We start from the raw sequence: 12,420 nt of genomic DNA on the forward strand, positions 1-12,420 counted from the left end.
TTCTCCAAACCTTCCCCCGTATCACCTAAAGCATGGTAGAAATCATCAGGTACCTATATATATTTTTTGTTTCCCCAGGGCAAAAAAATATGTTTTGCCCCCCCCCCCCCCCCCCCCCAAAAAAAAAACTCAGAAAAGAATATCGGAGAGGATTTTAATTTTTATTTAATCGCAATGGTTCTTTTTGTTTTATTTTGTTTTTGTAATTTGAATTATCACTCTTAAATACTTTTATTATGTTCAGTAAGAAATAAGATGTATAAACAATATCAGTTTAAAGCTAAGCATCACTGAATAACTATTTTACTGCCTCTGAATCCAGGGTACACTGAGGGTCTTTATGGCAAGGCTACGGGAGAGGGGTTTCCAAGTTTCCCCTTCCACCGCTAAAAGTTGCCCATAATCGATTGTGAAATCATTTGCTGCTGTTCAAAGCTAAGTGATGGCTTTAGTTGGCTGTTTGATGATGTTTTGCATCATAAAATATGTATATAAGGATATAGGGAAAAGAAAAAAAATCTATCTTTGGTGATTGTTTTCTTCCTTCAAAGAAGGCCAGCTGAGAAACCGTACAGACGTTCCCCCTGATCCAACCATAAATGTTAACATTGGATGTCAATCTGATCAGCTGGCAAAAATCCTGTAACTGTACATAGCTTAAAGGGAATGTATGTTTTTGTTTTTTTTGTTTGTTTATTGTGTTTATTTAGTTTTTTTATTTTTTGCTTATTTGTTTTACTATTCCCTCCCCCCCCCAAAAAAAAAAAAAAATACCCATACCTTTTCAAAGTTTTGTACGCTGAAGCGAGTGCTGCTTTATTGCAGTGGTAAAGGAGTCTCTCTGAATACAGAATCAGGGTCTCCAATATCCCAACCAGCTACATTTGAGAAAGAATTTGAACATATCAGAGCCCTTAACTGGCTCTCAACTAGTTAACTAGCAGTTGGTTTATTAACAAAAGTAGAGCACTTAATTGGCTGAATTTAATTAGAATTTAGACAGTAGAAACTTGCGCGAGAGGAGGATTTTTTGCTCATCACTGTGGATAAACAAGCCCATTTGAATATGTCTCTGTTTAGAACACATTTCGAACTCCAGGCCTGGAGGGCCAGATCCATGCTAGTGTTTAGGATGGACTGAGAAAGGCCTAGTGCACACCAGAGCGGTTCGGCAGCGTTTTGCGATCCACTTGTGGCTGCGGATCCGCTTGGGTAATGTATTTCAATGGGCTGGTGCACACCAGAGCGGGAGGCGTTTTGCAGAAACACATACTCCCGGGCTGCTGCAGATTTTGGATTGCAGAGGCGTTTCTGCCTCAATGTTAAGTATAGGAAAAACGCAAAGCGCTCTGAAAACGGCACTTCAGAGCGGTTTGCCAGGCGTTTTTTGTTACAGTAGCTGTTCAGTAACAGCTTTACTGTAACAATACATGAAATCTACTACACCAAAAACGCTTCACAAAACCGCAAAATGCTAGGCGAAACGCTACAGAAAAAGAAGAAAAAGCGTTCCAAAATCTGCTAGCATTTTGCGGATCTGCTAGCGGTTGTTGGTGTGCACCAGGCCAAAGAGAGGAATGTGTTCTACATGATGGACCGCACCTTTCCTGATTCAGACCCATCAATTCATTTGAGCTGTATCAAAAATGTGTGAGGATTTCGGCCCTCGTAGGACCGCTTTGACATACCTGGTTTAGAAGCATAATCTTTACTGCACAGCAGCCAAATGAGGCCTTTCTTCAATTTACAGAACTTGCCAGCCAAACCAGCCGCTCAGGCGCTAAACAAATATCACATATATATTTCTTATAGTTTAAATATTTTTTTAGATTTGAAAAAAAAAAAGTGAACAAAAACACACTTTAAAAAAAAAAGATCTAGTTTTTTAAACTAACCTACAAAATTCAACAAGAAAATAAAAAAGCACTATAAATTCCTTTTAAAGAGGAGCTGTCAGCCATACTATCTCAGGAAAAAAAAACAAATATAAGTAGATAAATACTTGCTCTACTTACATAACATATGTATTGTACTGTCCATGTTCTGATTCCTGTGAATTTTATAAAGGAAAAGTAGAGAATCCTATTCTAAACAGTTTCCATATTTACTGTGGCTATTCTGAAGCCAGTCGTGATGTAATATCCGCCCTTAGTCTCCTCTGCCTGATTTGCCCGCCCTTCACTATAGAAAGTGCATTGTTTCAGCCTGAGAAATATTGGCCAATCAGAGAGGAACAGAGGTGTGGGAGGGGAAAACAGGAGGGAAAGAGGCTTCAGCCAATCAGGCTGCATTAGTTAAGTCTGAGGGGAAGTAGAGAAGCAAAAAAAAAAACAACCCAGCATGCCCTGCAACTTCTCTTTTATGTACCAAATAAGAGTCATGTGAACTGGGGAATCATCATTTATCAACAAGAAAAGTAATAGTGATTTTAACTTTTGGATTGCCTGATTAGCATCCGTATTACGTGTTTACCAGATAAAAATAAAGAATTGATTTTTGATTTTATGCCCGACAGTTACTCTTTAAAGGAGTGCTCCCTAAAAAAATAAAAATGTAAAAATATTGGATTGATCGCTTTATGAAAAATTAACAGTATCTTTTTTTTTTTTTTTATTTATTTACATTTTTTTGTTCTGCAAAAATTGTGTGGTGCAACATTTTTTTTTTCAATATTCCAGAAAATTGTCTCTAAAAGTCTGTCTGCCTTTCTGGGAAGTTCTAGGCTGATATCTCAAATTCTAATTTGACGCCTATGAGCAAAACAGGTGTGCTTATGCTTTGCTGGGAAGCACAAAAGAGGCGCCCCAGTGTGAATAAAATTGGATTAAAAACAAGATAAAATAAAAAAAATGAGGTGGCTTACCTCAACGACGAGATCTTAGTATAAATAAAAAAATAAATAAATATATATATATATATATATATATATATATATATATATATATATATATATATATATATATATTATCATACATTCGTGCATGCATGTCAAATTTTACATTTTTTAGCAATAGTGCTTGTTTAGAGGAATTGCTGATTGATTTGCGCAGCCACAAATTGATGAAAAAACCATCTCAGCTTTTTAAAGGAATACTGTAGGGGCAAAGGGGGAAAAGAGTTGAACTTACCTGTGGCTTCTAATGGTCCCCCGCAGACATCCTGTGCCCGCGTAGCCACTCACTGATGATCTGGGCCTTGCCTCCGGTTCACTTCCGGAATTTGCGACTTTAAAGTCGCAAAACCACTGTGCCTTACTGCGCCTGTGCAGTACGCTCCTGTGCCATCAGCGGGAGCGAGGAGAAGGCCACGCAGCTGCAGTGGGATATTTCGGAAGGGGACCGGAGCATCGGTGAGTGGTTGGACAGGCACAGAACATCTGCGGGGGACCATTAGAAGCCCCGGGTAAGTTCAACTTTTTTTTCCCCCCTTTGCCTCCCTACAGTAGTGCTTTAAGGAGATCTGGTTACTTCCCAGAAGGTATTTTGACTATTTGAAATGTTTTATTTTTCAAATAAATGCACTACAGACTCCCTTCATAACAAACAACAACAAAAAAAAAAAAATAGAGAAAGAAAACAGCCTAGCAAGCAGACACATTTCACTTACAAAATCGGACCTTACCCTGAAGACAGGGGAGCCTCAGGATCCTATTAAGGTTTCCCTCGCTTGTCTGAAGCCCCCCGTTTCTGAGCACAGCCCCCTCCACATCAGGGCCACACAGCTTGTCTTCCTGTATCATGGCCACGCAAGCCCGTGTGTGCAGCAGCACGGAGCCCTCTGGCTTAGGCCTCGTTCACATCAGGGCCGTTTCTGTGCGCTTTCCACAGCGCACTGCCCTGTGCGATCAGCAAGGTATTGATTTTTCCATGTAACTAAATGTAGCTGGTTCACATCTATGCGCTGCGCTAAGCAGCGTTACAGAAACGTAGTGTTGCAGGCATTTCTGTGCGTTGAGCTGGAAAGCGCACAGCAATGCAAGTGAATGGGTCCGCTTTTTTAGCGCATAGAAGCGCATGCGTTTTTTACCCCTAATTGGAGAAAAAAATACATTTACATACAAAAACAAAGTTTTATTGACAACTGCTGCTGCTACAGTAAGCAAAACGTGCTTTAAAGAAGCGCAGCGCAACGCATAGAAACGTGGACTAAAGCGCGCACAAGCGCATGCGTTTTTTACCACGCGCTTTCACACGTTTTTCAGCGCAGCAGATGTGAACGAGGCCTTACTGCACGAGCTGTGCAGCCCCGATATGATTAGCGATACAATGCCTTGTCACTAATCTTTGGGGGGGGGGGAGGGGGGCGATGAGGGACATCAGGCCAATGAGGGAAGCCTCAATAGGCTCTGGAGGCATCCCTCTCTTTAGATAATGTCTCATTTTGTACCCGAGGCTTTGGCTTTCGGGAAATACTTTAAATCTTATCCAGGTTTGCCAGATCGTTTATGACATCCTCACTGTAAATACTTGTTGGTCCCTGCAGATGTCTTAAGGTGGCTACGCATGATACAATAAAATGATCTGATTTTATGGCAATTCCATACATATGATCGAATCTCCTGAAAAATCGAAAGCTTTTTTTTTTTTTTTTTCATTCGACTGAAACATCCGATCGGATTTCCAGTTTTTCCGATTTTTATCAATCCGGAATGCTGGAAAATTTTCTTCAATTTTTCTAAAGATTGTATGGTGTGTGTTGGATTGTCAATTTATTAATATACACACCCTGACAATTTTCTCAGAGTTTCCAATGCATATCCATATCCAGTTTCCAATCCATATTTTTGAAATGTTACAATCAGTCAGAAACATTGATTGCAATTCTTAAAGCGGATCTGAGATGACAAACTAACTGTAACAAGTAACTTGTCTATATATCTTATCCAATGGTGGCCTTACATGGTACCATTTTTTTATATATTCTTACCATTTCTATGTAGTATAAGGGTAAATTAGTCACCTCTCCTCCTCACCTCTGCCTCTGAAATTTCTGCTTAGTAACCTCCTCCTGCCCAGACTGAGCTCCCATAAGCCCTTGCTACAGTGCCAAAGCACAAAAGGAGCTGTGGGCTTGTTTAGTTTAGTTTATAGGGAATTTGAGTATTAAAACAAAACAAAAAAAGTATTTGGCTTGAGGAATTCCCTATAAACTATATGAAAGGAACACAATTATGCAATGAGTAAAAGTTTATCGGATCCACTTTAAATTGAACAGATATTTTAAAAATTGTATGGTGCGTGGCCACCTTTAAGATGGCCACACACCATACATTTTTTTTTTATTTCTTTTCAATTCATGGATCAATTTTTTCCTGATTGATTGTAACATTTGAATATTCTGACTAATTTACCACACACGTGTTACATTTTCCCCCAATTATGAAAAAAAAAATGATTGAAAAATGTCTTTGGTGTATATATTAAGAAATCGACAATCTACCATACACCACTCAATTTTCATACAAATTGATCAGAAAAATCCACCACTCCCGATCAACTTCTATTAACAAAAAAAGGGAAATCCTATCTGATTTTTTGCTCAGATAAAAAAAAATATATATATATATTTTTTTTTTTGTTTTGTTTTTTAGAATTGTCGTAAAATCAGAATTTATTGTATCGCGTGTGGCCACTTTTAGTAAATCGGGCTGTTTCAGACCCCCACTACAGGTGAACACTATGTTTTGGCGATTGAGCGCAGCGTTGCGAGATTGTGCACATTCGCTGGTGGGTACTTGTATACTAAATCTTATGAGCAGTCTTGGAGGCTCCCAGTCCCAGGTAACCACTTACCACGGCCATTCCAAAATCGATTGTGAGCAATTTTTACTTCAATGCCACCGAAAATCACACTTCTAGCCATGCCAGCAGGGGCCACACCTGATGTGACAGCATTGCATTTACAATATGAAGAACCAGGGCATACAGTACACTGAAGAGGTTACTCACTTTTAGCTAAATCACTTTTTTTTTTTGTTACACCGTTTAATAATCACATGTAATCTATACTTCTGATTTTTGTTTTTATTTTTTTTCTACGACTGTGGACAAATTTTTTGTTGCAGAATTATTATTATTATTTTTTTTTTTTTGGATACATATGGATATGTTTATTATGTCTGTCTCATTGCGTTATTATTCACAAGAGGAAAAAAAATATGTCTGTCTTATATTTTATTGCTAATATAATTACTGAAAAGAAAATAAGCTAGATTGGTGCTTTCTTGGGTGGAGAAATGTGAAATTGGGAGTTTTACGACCTCGAAAGATTGGCATTGCAGAATCCCAAGTCCATTCGCATTTGTTCAGTGACCAAGATGCTGTCACTCATGTTAATACTGAAGATTCTGATGTAACGGTGTTCTAGTTCATATAGATCAGGACATAATCCAGTGAACAGGGCTTAGGGCCCTTTCACACTTAATCAGTTGCTCTCAGTTATATCTGAAAGAAAACTGATTTTCAGAGTAATGCTCATGTTTTCCTATGGCCTCTTTTACACTTAACGCGTTTTCACTGAAATCTTCTTCCCAATACACTGCAATGGAAAAAACGCATACCAACGCGCACTAACGTATACTAACGCACACTAACGTGCACCAACTGATTAAGTGTAAAAGGGGCCTTAGTGTGTGTACAGCGGATGTAAGACTTTCATACCATTAGCTTAACCACTTCGCATCCGGACCTTGTTTCCCACTTATGGACCAGAACAGTTTTGACAGTTTAGCTATGTCCTTATTTAATAATAATATTATAATAATAATTAACTTTATCCCTACTTATGACACAAAATGAAATATATATTGTTTTTTTCAAGACAAACTAGGCTTTCATTATATGCCATTTTTTCCCTCTAACAATTTTGCTTTCTATGTATTCTAATGGGAAAACGAGGGAAAAAATAGAAAAAACACATTATTTCTCAGTTTTACCAATTCCAGTTTAAAATCAAAAATGCTACTGTAGATAAAAAACACAAATTTTGTTTGGCTATTCTTACCGCTTATCACAAAACTTAGATTATGTTCCTGTCACAATTTATGGTGAAGATATTTGATTCTGAAATAAGGCTACAGAGTGTATTTTTCACTATGAACTGAGAAAATAAAAGTATTTTTAATGGTAAAAATCAATCTCATTAGCTCAGGAAACATATATTCCCATTCACCAATTAGCGCTGCATCAGATAATGCCGGAAATGTGCACAGGAGCAAGCCCAATCCTGCACAGCACTGCTTCTGCTACAAGACGTATATCTACTGACTTGGGGCTTAGATGAAGTCACAGAGGACGTGGAAATGCTGTAGTGGTGGATAAAGTGGTTAAAGAATCAAAAAGTAGGTCAGCCATATTATCCCAGGTAAAAAAACAAAACACAGATGTAAGTAGATAAATACTTTTTACTTGTCTACTTACATAATATATGTATTGTACTGTCCACACTTTTATTTCAGTGACATTATATATAGTAAATAAAGAGAACTTTTTACAGGTATTTTCCATTTTTACTGCCTCTTGCTGAAGCCAATCCTGGTGTCACTTCCTCCTTTACTGGTTTTTTTTCCCCCCTCTTAGAAACTCCACTGACATATCTAGCTTGCTTTGTAAACATGTGAGCACAGCATAGACTGTATTTCAGCAGTTTCTGCAGAGGGGTGAGGTGTATTTCCCTTCTCAGCCTCGTGTCACACTGAACTGCCCTCAGCCAATCAGTGAGGAGCAGTAATGTGGGAGGGGAGATAACAAGCTTCCCTCTCCCTGGCAATGTACCAAAATAGAGCCAGGCTGACTGAGATAAGATTAATTACAGCAGAAACATTTATGATTATATTGGAATGCTTGCAGTGCAGGCTCAGGATGTAGACTGCATAATAAACACAGAGCAGTGGGTAACAGGAATTTGATTTTATGGCTGACCATCCCGCTTTAAAGTAAACTTGAGGTGAGAATTATATGGAGGCTGCCATATGTATTTCCTTTTAAGCAATAGCAGTGGCCTGGCTGTCCTGCTGATCCTCTGCCTCTAATACTTTCAGCCATAGACCCTGAACAAGCATGCAGCAGATCAGGTGTCTGTGACACTATTGTCAGATCTGACAAGATTTCCCTGCTTGCTTGTTTCTGGCGTGCTTCGGACGCTAGTGCAGCCACATAGACCAGCAAGGCTGCCAGGCAACTGGTATGGTTTAAAAGGAAATAAATATGGCAGCCCCCATATCACTATCACCTCGTTTTTCCTGGAAGCCTTTAAAACAGAGCTGAGATCTCTTTATTGAATTTACTTAAACTTTATCTCCTGCAGTAATGTAGCTGTAATTAAAAATCATTCCATATCCTATTTTCACCTCTATAGTCGACACACAGACGCCCGTGCAAGCGCTGCTATCCATTCAGTCTGTGTGCGCGTCCTGCAGGTGCCAGGAAGACATCAGCTGTTACCGTATCCACATTCTGTAATCCTTCCAGATTCCTCACACTGACCTCACTGGTATACAGGAAACACTGCGTGCACGGAATACACCTTGCTCAATACCTCTCGGTGCCTACCTCTGATCTGATATTTTCTAAAGGAGTAAAGCCAGAGAAAGTGGTGTCAGGAGGAGAGAGAGCTATCGATGCGGCCATATTTATTTCCTGTTGAACAATACCAGTTGCCTGGCAGTCCTTCTGATCTCTTTGGCTACAGTAGTGGATGAATCACACCCAAAACAAGTATGCAGCTAATCCAATCCCACTACAGTCAGAGCACCTGATCTGCATGCTTGTTCAGAGTCTATGGCTACAAGTATTAAGGTTCATACACATATGCAACTTTTCCATCCAACTATTGTCTAAACCTGGTCTGTTGGGCATGTTTACGTATGAGAAACGACTAGACTAACGACTTATAACCAACTCACACAACTGTTGGGGTGATATCGCGCAGTTGGCCGCGTGTGCCCAAGTCATTTGAACAACTAGTACTTCTTTATACGCAGCCATCTTGTGCAGTCCGTCGTTTCACTTGCATGCGCAGTATGCAAATGAGTTGGCCGTTCAGTGGGTTGGTGTACAAAAAATAAGTTGTGCAATCGCTTGGTCGTGCGGTCGGTCATGTCATCGGGTTGGTCGTGCGCTTTGGTTGCACGTGTGTACGAGCCTTTTAGAGGCAGAGTATCAGCAGGGCTGCCAGGCAACTGGTATTGTTTAAAAGGAAATAAATATGGAAGCCTCCATATACCTCTCACTACAGGTGTCCTTTAAATATGAACATTTCAAGATGTATCATAACAAATTTCTAAATACATGAGGTGACTGGACATACATTTTTAAGATTCGGGCTTGAATCTCCTCCCTGCCCATCCCTTTCCATAGAAACAGACGTGTTGCTAGCCTGGAGGCTAGCGATCCATCTGTAAAGAACTTTGCCCCGAATCTGAGTAATGCGCAATGCAACTTTTATGTAGCACCGTTGGGATCATATTGCAATGCAGCCTACACAATGTGAAAGGACTCAACAGTGTTAAGTGTAGCTTTTAGTCATATTAAAGCACCAAGGCAGCCATACTATCCCAGGAAAAACCCCACATATATAATTAGATAAATACTACTACTACTTACATAACATATGTATTGTACTGTCCACGTTTTGATATCAGTAAATTTTATATAGTAAGCAAAGAGAAAACTGTTTCATTCATTTTCCATCTTTACTACCTCACTGAAGCCAGTCCGGATGTCATTTCCTCCCTTACTCTTTTTTTTTTCTTATAGAAACTCCACTGTCATACCTAGCTTGCTTTGTAAACACATGTGAGCCCAGCATAGATTGTATTTCAGCAGTTTGTGCAGAGGGGTGAGGTGTATTTCCCTTCTCAGCCTCCTGTTACACTGAACTGCCCTCAGCCAATCTGTGAGGAGCAGGAATGTGCGAAGGGGAGATAACAAGCTTCCCTCTTCCTGGCAATGTACCAGACTAGAGCCAGGCTGACTGAGGAAAGATTAATTACAGCAGACACATTTATGTTATATTGGAATGCTTACAATGCAGACTGCGTAATAAACAAGTGGGTAAATGGAATTTGATTTTATGGCTCACAATCCCACTTTGAAGTGATTTTTTTGCCATCCCGGATGTGTCTGAAAATGGATATTTTAGCAGTTTCTCCCGCGCTGATCTTTCGCCACATCCGCCATATGAGACTCGAGTTTCTGCAATGCCGTATTTTGACCTGAGTTTGAGTTCGTGTTAGACTTGACACATGGAATAAGACATACCCCTGTACTTTTTATCCAATTCCTAATGCATTACAATTTATTGTACTATATTATCCCCACTGTATACTGTATCTTCATCCAAAATTGCTCTGTCTAGAAATGCAATATAAAAGGATTACGCTCTTTATTAAAAAATGAATTTACATTTTGAACTCTGGATGTCAGTTGTTTTTTTTTGTTTGTTTGTTTAACTCTTGGTCAGAAACTGTTGCTGGGAAGAGAATTGGTCTTTCCTGTGCGTGAAATAAAAACCCAGCTGCATGAGGTTTAAAGGACCACTCCAGCGATAAAAGTAAGCAGTTACAGAACTGACAAGCTTTGGACTAGTCCATCTTCTCGTGGGAGATTCTCAGGATTTTCTTTGTTTTCAAAAGCATTTACTGAAAGACAGCTTAAAGTGGACCCAAATTAAAAATACAAGATTTCAGAAATAAAATCTATTTTCTAAATTATAATAATAAATAGCAGACTTTTTTCAGCTGCATGATGACAAATATAAAATATTTAACATTTATTGGAGGAACCCCTCCCTTCCTTTCATATTGCCGGGACAGAATCCGGCAGACTGGGTGGAGTAGATGGTCTCCAGCAAAGGAGGAATTGCTAATGGCTGCCACCTGTATAACCCTAGTTATGAAAAGAGGAGGGTGAAAAGCATGCACTGAAATGCTCATAGGCATGAAGGAGTGTTTATTTATCTTTGTGTCAAAGTGGTGCAACTAAATGTTTTGAATTAAAAACAATTTTGGTTTGGGTCCGCTTTAACAAACACAACACAGAACATTTATATCGCGCTTTTCTCCTGGCGGACTCAAAGCGCCAGAGCTGCAGCCACTAGGACGCGCTCTATAGGCAGTAGTGGTGTTAGGGAGACTTGCCTAAGGTCTCCTACTGAATTAGTGCTGGCTTACTGAACAGGCAGAGCTGAGATTAGAACCCTGGTCTCCTGTGTCCGAGGCAGAGCCCTTATTTAACCATTACACCATCCAGCCACCACCACCAGTTTAACTGCCAAAGCAGTAAGATACCAGCCAGTCTCTATACTCCCTTGCTTACTATTTTGCCATTCAGGAAATGCTTATCAAAGCAAAGAAAATCCAGAGGATCCCACACGAGGAGATGAACAAGTCCAAAACCTGACGGCTCTGTCAGATTGTAACTGCTTATTTTTTCTTTTCCCTAGAGTGGTCCTTTAAGCTATGCACACACTGTCAGTCATTATTGGCTAATCACTGACCAATTTTACCCCCTCCATGTACTATGAGGGGCAACAGAGTGTGCAGAACACTATGAGCAGGTAAACCTTCATACTATATGGAGGTGGCAAAATTGACCAGTGATCGGACAATCATAATTAAAAGTGTGTACCAGGCCTTAGACTTGCTTGCAAATGTAATTCAGTTGGGGTCCGACCAATCTTCCTGCTGATTTTGACCTGCCCGTGTTTCTAACCTATATAATAATTTGCATACAAGTCAGAATGATTTGCATCGCAATGACCATCTCTAGTCAGTGAACACATTTCACGTCATCCAGTTGGAATTCAGCTGCCCCAAATGTGGTAAGAACACTGAAAACTAAACAATACCAGTTGCCTGTCAGATCTGCTGGTCTATTTGGCTGCAGTAGTGTCTGAATCACACCAGAAGCAAGCATGCAGCTAATCTTGTCAGATCTGACATATAATAATGTCAGAAACTATACAGTTCCCTGGTGTCTAGTAGCCCCCCTCCCTCCCCCATACAGTTTCCTAGTGTCTAGTGCCCCCCCTGCCCTATACAGTTCCCTGGTGTCTAGAGGCCCACCTCCCTCCCCTATACAGTTGCCTAGTGGCCCCCTCCCTCCCCTATACAGTTCCCTGGTGTCTAGTGCCCCCCTCCCCTATACAGTTCCCTGGAGTCTAGTGGCCCTTCTTCCTACACCATGTGGCTCCATAGCCGTATAGGCTTAGAGATCAGGTGCTCACAGCCAAATATGATGTAAAGTGGGGAAATCGGTATCGGTTGAAAAGGGCGCCTGAGATGCCTGTATGAAAAGGGTGCCTCCATAGACATCAATGTTATTTCTGGAAATATGGGCTACAAGGTGTAGAAAAGGGCGCCCAAGTTTTGATATAGGCTACAAGCGGGCTCCCCTTTGTAGCCCATATTTTTTCGGCTAC

Source organism: Hyperolius riggenbachi, chromosome 11 (genome assembly GCF_040937935.1).
Source record: "Hyperolius riggenbachi isolate aHypRig1 chromosome 11, aHypRig1.pri, whole genome shotgun sequence".
Classification (NCBI taxonomy): domain Eukaryota; kingdom Metazoa; phylum Chordata; class Amphibia; order Anura; family Hyperoliidae; genus Hyperolius; species Hyperolius riggenbachi.